The 7,418-nt window shown below is 39.2% G+C and overlaps 1 pseudogene; it reads right to left on the reverse strand.

Annotated features, from left to right (window-relative positions):
• Positions 1–1,326: 1,326 nt before the first annotated feature.
• On the reverse strand, positions 1,327–6,994 carry LOC125611481 (annotated as a pseudogene).
• Positions 6,995–7,418: the final 424 nt, after the last annotated feature.

Here is a 7,418-nt window from a genome sequence, read left to right on the forward strand (position 1 = left end):
TGGTAAAATTGCGGAAATATAAACTTTATTTCAAAGGAGCAGGATTTAGAGATTCTGAATAGAACATGACAATATTGTTAATTTTATACCATTAATGCAAGAATATGCTTCTTAAAAAATATGTGATCAAGCAGGTGAAACTCATGCTCCCTCCTTAACCTTAGCATCTACATCTGAGCTATGTTTTTTTTTAATACTCTTATAACTTCTTCTAAATGTAGATCCACTGCCCACTGACACATGGTATTGCAGACACTGTTCTGGGAAGGAAGGAAGAAAGAAGGATCAGAGATGAGAACTCTCAAAGGAATTTGCCTGATAAAAAACTGCTTCTCCAGTGTATTTTGTATTCTCCACTTCAGCTAACCTAACCAATCATGCCAGGAGCTGGTTACTGTGCATGACTCCCATTTTTATGCAAGTATTTACTGAGTGCTGTGAGATGAAATCTATGTGAGCTATAGAAATAAAACTGGGACTGATGGGCAGCCAATTAATTAGAATAACACTCTTTGCTACGCATTTTGCTTCTTCTGTCATTTAAGTCTTTGTCATTATTCTCTCATCTTTCCTAGTTTAGAGGTGAGGAAGCAGAGAATCAGAGGATTTAAAGAAATTTGGAAGTCACACTAAGTCGTGTAGGTCCACATCTTGATCCTTGTATTTTTGAGATCAAAGCTGAAATCAGCAGAGGAGAAAGGGCAAGAGACTGGGAGAGAGGGGAGGTGGGGAGGAAGACACTGAAACAGAGAAATCTTTCAAGAAAGAGGAAGAGGATCAAGGGTGAGTGAAGTTTGAAAACCTTTTTGCATCTCAAGGAAGGATTGGTCAACATTGGCACCCAACATGATGATGTCCAGGTCAAGAAAAGTCAGCAGTTGCAAGTGGATTTTGGTTCTATGATGACCTTTGAAAGGGGTTTCAATGTTTGTGCTAAAGGGTTGGATGGAAGCCAGAGAGTGAAAAATTAAGGAGTGAACATAGTGAAGCAGATGCTTTGGAGGTTAATTTCCAGCATTTTCTTTTTTTATTGTGGTAATGGAGAAAAATGAGTCAAATTTTTTATGAAAAAATGAGGACCAGAAAAGATATTTTCCTTGTAGAATAAAAAGATGTTGACAAGCTAGAATGGCTTGAGGAGAAAGCTTGTATAAGGGAAAAAGAGCAGAAAGATACAAAGAAAGATGCATGCAATTATTCGGGGTGGGTTGGTGGCCAGAATCACCATGCCTAGCCTCATAGTTCTTTCTTCCTGGAGCACAAATTCTGGGAAGGAGTCTGCTGTCTAGCCCAGAAGTGAACGAGGAGGACCTGGGGAGGGCATGGCTACTGCTCACAGCCAAGTTCTGAGAAGGACACAGCACTGTGCTCCTTGACCACTGGGTACAGGACTGCAGGACCACCACCGAGATGCAAGGGGCATGCAGAATGTACCGTGACTGTGTGTTCAAGGGAGCGGGGAAATCAGGCTTGAGGACCAATCTGCTAAGACAGGAATGCAAGGGTAGAGTGGAGGGTAGAAAGCTGGGGTAGAGTGGAAGGCAGAAGAAATAATAGTGGAATGAGGAGCTATTGGTGGGTGCTGGTGTTGGTGGGAGAATTCATTCTGGAGTGGCAGGTCAGATGGGGTCAAATGCAGAAGCAGAGGGATTGGGCTTAATAAGAAGTCCAGGTCCAAAGTTAGCAAGGAACTCAGCAAGGAAAGAGAAGTTTAAGTTTCCTCACAAGGAATTGAGGAGTTTAGGACAAATGTATGCATGTAACAAACTAGATGGATTCATCATAGTACTAGTGGCAGGATGTTTTGTACATGAGGAGGCAATGGAGAAAAACACTTTGAAGAGTAATTATAACCTTGTTGAAAAATACAAGACAAAGATGGAACTCAAGGTGAAAAGTCCTGTTTGGACCTCAGCACTTGTGCTGTGCACTTTTTAGAAAAGCTGCTTTTCTTCTAGGCTTGAGTTTTTCTTTTCCTTTTCTTCATGTTCTTAAAAAGTGCAGATTTAGTTTGCAGTTGTTTGCCTCTGAAAACATTATCTTATTATTTTTTTTCTCTTCTTCCCCTGTTTCTACCTAACAAGGGGAAAGAGGCTAATTTTAATTTTCACTTTACAAATGAAACAAAAAAGTAAAGATTCAATAAAGACAAATTTTTGCAAAACATGTTGTTATGATTTAGATGTGAGGTGTCCCCTCACATCTAAAGGTAGAATTAAAGCTCATGTAAGAGACAATGCAAGAAAGCCTAGAGGTGAAATGATTGGGTTATGAGGGCCTTAACCCAATCAGTGTATTAATTCCCTATGGGATTAACTGACTTCTAACTATGGGCAGGTAAGGTATGGCTGGAGGAGGTTGTCCTTGGGACGTGCCTTTGGGGCTTATGTTTTGTCCTTGTTGAATAATGCTCTCTGCTTCAGGGAGCCATGTCCCCAGATGCTTCCCTCTGCCACACTTTTCTGCCATGATGTTCTGTTTCATCTCAAGCCTCGAAGAATGGAGGACTGAGACCTCTGAAGCTATGAGTCCCCCAATAAACTTTCCCTCCTCTAATTGTTCTTGTAAGGTCTTTAGGTCACAGCAGTGAAAAAGCTAAAACACATATTTTGCAAAACATGTTTCTAGGTGAGATTTTGAACAATAGTACTGAATGAAAAGTAATCTTTCTTAATAATATGAAAGCATGTAATAAAATAATGAATATATAATTTAGACTTCCTTGCTTATTTGGCAATTTTTAAAGTCTCCAATTATTAAAAAAAAGGTACTTAACTGAGCAAGAACAGTCCCCTTGGTAACGTGGCCAAATGTCTTAACTGAATTCATTTGAAGATATTCTTTGGTTTTCTTGATTCTGTAAAAAGTTAATTCTCACACTTCTTTACCAATTACACAAAGGCTTTTTTTTTCAGTTTTGCAGAAATTTATATTCAAAAAGAGCTTCTTAATTTACCATGTAAGGATTCATAACTTTTCCAAAAGAATATTGCTAGCAACAAGGTTAACTGAAGAGAACTAATGGCCTCAGTTTCTAAATGCTCACTTCGGTGACACATACAGATAATTAAAATTCTCTACTCACATCTAAAATCTATGCAAAACCCTCGTAATTGAGGTAAAACATTCAAAGGTCAAGAAAAAGAATTTTTCTTTTGCAAGAAAGTGTAAGAGGTAGGATCTTTGGAATAACCTTCTGAATAGTTCTGCAGAAAACTTGGCATTTTGGCTCAGAAGGTAGAATTAAAGTTCTTCCTAGATGAATACAAAGCAAAACTTTGGACAAAGCAAACTTTTTGGACAAAAAGTTAGTTTATGGCTATACCATGAGATAAATAGGAGTTTATAGTGAAGGTTTCACATCTGCTGTGGTTTGCAATAGAGCTTGACAAAGCTTCTTCCACTTCCTTTAGGACCTTGGGCCTTTTATAACGAGGGATACATGTATTTCCAGCACTTATCCAACATTTATAGTAGGCAAGAAATCAACCATCTGGGAGAAAATCAGAGGTGTTTTCATGTGTTTCATTGTTTTTCAGGTCAAATCTAAATACTTTCAAATAAATTATTGGAAATAACAAATTTCTCTGTTACTGTCAATATTTTATATAGTTAATGAATAATCAGTGTGAAAGGAGAGATTTCTTTGGTCATAGGCCACGTATTCTGCCACACAGTGAGCTTCTCAGCATTTGTTACTAAATGATAAACAAACATTTGCTGTTGGAAATCGTCTTGCTTTAGCCTAGAATTGAGGAATAGCTTTTCTCCATTGTCTGAAACTTCCAGAAATGGTTCTAGGAGGGTGATGATTTTTTCTTTCTTTTCTTTTTGGTATTGAATATTGACTCCAAGGGCACTTAATCACTGAGTCAATATCTAGCCCTTTTTATTTTTTCTTTTGAGACAGAGTCTTCCTATATTTCTGAGGCTGGATTTGAACTTGTGATCCTCCTGTCTCAGCCTCCTGAGTCACTAGGTTTGTGTGCAGCACGCAGCTGATTTCTTTTGATTTTAGGGGAACATCGTGTATGATTTGGCTGTCTGACTTCTCTGGATCCTTTAACTGATCCTTAAACGAAATTTTATTTATGCAGTTTGCCCACTGTCTTATTCTCTTTCTTTTTTTATTGGGGCGGGATACCAGGGATTGAACTCATGGTCACTGGATATCTAAGCCACATCCCTAGCCCTATTTTGAATTTTAGTAGAGACAGGGTCTCACTAAGTTGCTTAGCACCTCACTAAATTGCTGAGGCTGGCTTTGAACTTTTGATCCTCCTGCCTCTGCCTCCAGAGCCACTGGGATTACAGGTGTGCGCCACCGCACCCAGCATGTCCTCTTTCTTGAGTGAAGAAATGATGGCCTCACTCTCCATCAGATTCACAAACACATCAGAGATCTGTTAATTAATTAATTAATTAATTAATTAATTAATTAAGGGTGCTGGGGATTGAACCTAGGGCCTGTGCATGTGAGGTAAGCACTCTACCAACTGAGCTGTATCTCCAGCCCAGAGATCTATTATCTTGTGCACTTCTAAGTCTGCAAATCCAGCAGTATATCTTGCACACACCTGCGTGGGTTCCAGCTCCTTTGCACAGAGATGCTCATAAGAATGAAGGATGCTGTGATCCTAAGGATGCCATACCAGGGCTGGTAGAGTTCTAATAAACTCCAAGAGCTTTTAATTTGGGATGATAGACAACAATTCTTTTGTAGAATCAGTGCTATAAGTTAATGTCCAGCTTCCACTCCAAATTAGACACAGTGTCTTTGATGGAGCCTGCCTGGTTTGCCTTGCAGGCATCAAAGAGCCTTTTTAAATTTTTTTTTGCACTCTGGAACATCCATTTTGTGAGAACCACAATGAAATTCTGCATCATTTTAACTGGGCTCTCAGGTTACTACAGTCTCCTAATGAAAGTCTCATATTTCTCTGGGTTGAACTCTGGTGGTTAGAACAACACAAAAATGAGTTATCTTTTTCAAAGATGAAGAACATGAACTTCAATTGTGATGTAGAACCAGGTTCTTCTGTGTTGACCAAAGACAAAGGGATAGAAAAGTTTGTCTTCACCCACGGGGTAGCATTTTCTGAGCAGCAGATTGCTTAAACTGGCTGTCATGAAAGAAAAAGGCCATCCCCACAGAACTTCTTCATCTGTGTCCTTTTCCGTCATCTGGACTCTGGGCATCCACTGAGTGTCCACCACCTCAGCTGCAGCTATCTTTGTCACTGCTAACCATGCTGAGTTTCCTCATCTGTGAAGAAAGGGAAGGAGAGTGATAAAGGTCACCCACCTGCTCTGTGTCTGCATGCAGGAGGGCTTGGGCCTCTGCAGACTGAGTGGATCTGGGTAAGTTACTGGACCTCCTGATCTCCCTGGTGAGCTGGGATAGTGAGCAGGACAGCAGATGAGGGGAGGGCTGTGACTATGAACCAGCACTCAATTCCTGTTAAGTCACTTTCTCAGGAGAGAAACGGATATCTGATTTGACTTCTTGGATAATGAACACTGTCACAAGCAGCAGCTGAATCACATAGAGAGAAACTTTCTCAATATCTCACTTTAGCCAGGACTCGGGATGTAGGTCAATGATAAGAGCACTTGCCTCACACACAGAAGGTCCTGGGTTCAATCCCCAGAATTAGTTTAGCCAAAGGAAATACACATGCACATTTACAAAGATTTCTAATATAAACCAAACATATTAGTTTGCCCACATTTCCACAGTTGAATTTTTTTTTTCACTTTCCTTTTGGATGGACTTCCTGAGTTGAAAGTATTTGAGGAAGACAAACTGGCCCTTTAACTAACTTCTGTTCATTTATATCATTTTCTTAAGGACTTGATGTTTGTTTAATCACGATGACCTTCTAATATGGGCTTCTTATCACATATTAAAATAAGGAATCAAAATAAATTTTATCATAATAGAATAGGTTATGGTAAGCTTAACTCTTATTGCAAATAATTAATATTTTTATGCATCAATGAAAAGTGGGGCACTCATGCTGAGATGTACAATCATGCCCTACTAGGATTACTTGGGATGTATATGATCATTTTAATAGACTTTAGTTTTAATAGACATCATCTCTAAAGAGAGTTTGGACAAGTTGACACCATAATGTAATACTTCATTATAAGATGGACTTTATAAGCAGAAAAAAATATGTCTGAGATTCTAAAGAAGAGGAAATAAATAACAACTGCATTGGTTTAAAATAAAAATGGATGAGCATAGACAGTGGTTTTAATTATTTATTAATTTTGAAACAATAAATTTTGAGTGCTCTTCTGAAATTGAGAATAACTCTGTCATGTTCAGAATGAAGGCAGAGGGCTGTAACTCCCTGCCCCCAGGAACTAACTTGACAAGTGTTATGGTTTAGATGTGGTGTCCCCTAAAAGCTCACGTATGAGATAATGAAAGAAGGTTTGGAGGATAAATGATTGGGTTATAGCCTTAACCTAATCAGTGAATTAATCCCTGATGGGATTAACTGAGTGGTGACTGGAGGCAGGTGGGGTGTGGCTGGAAGAAGTGGTTCACTGGGGGCAAAGGCTATGGGGAATATATTTGTATCTGGCAGGTGGAGACCTCTCTCTCTCTCTCTCTCTCTCTCTCTCTCTCTCTCTCTCCTTCTGCTGCCTGATCATTATGTGAGCTGTTTCCCTCTGCCACAGTCTTCCACCATGATGTCGTGCCTCACTTCAAGCCCTGAGGAATGGAGTCTGCGGTCTATGGATTGAGACCTCTGAAACTGTGGGTTCCTAATAAACCTTTCCTCCTCTACAGTTGTTCCAGTTGGGTCTTTCAGTAGTGGAAAAGCTGAATAAAACAAAAAGGAAGCTGGGATTGGATCACCCCTCCCCAGGCCTGTCCAACACAGGCTAACTAAATCCAGTCTATAGCTCCTGCTCTTTGTGCCATTTTGCCCTCTCTTTCAGCCATCTGAATCTACATATGTGTATTACCTGACATTGTTTCTATAAAATGTAACTGCTTCTGTGGAAGCTGCAGGAGAGGTAACCTAGTTGCTTTTGTCCACAGTTGGACCAAACTCATAAAGTTCACTTTTCCTTTTTCTGTCTTTTGTGTATTTCTTATAGGCAGGTGGCCAAATCCAGCCAGATGGGATCCAGGCAAGGTCCCTGAGCTAGGCTGCTGGTAAGAATTTCCTTAAAGTATTGACCATATAATTTTTTTTTTTTTGTGAAATTGAAAAGTTCCCTTTAGTATTTTTTCAACTTTTGGTCATTTGTGTATTCCCTTCACATTTCTGCCATTTCTGAGTTTGCCACTTATGCTATTTTTTTGTTACTATTTTTAGAATTGATTTACTCATTTTTACTTAACTATATTTATTTGATAAGAAAACTTCATATTATTACTGTGAACATAAATC

This window comes from Marmota marmota, unplaced genomic scaffold, assembly GCF_001458135.2.
Source record: "Marmota marmota marmota unplaced genomic scaffold, marMar, whole genome shotgun sequence".
Classification (NCBI taxonomy): Eukaryota; Metazoa; Chordata; class Mammalia; order Rodentia; family Sciuridae; genus Marmota; species Marmota marmota.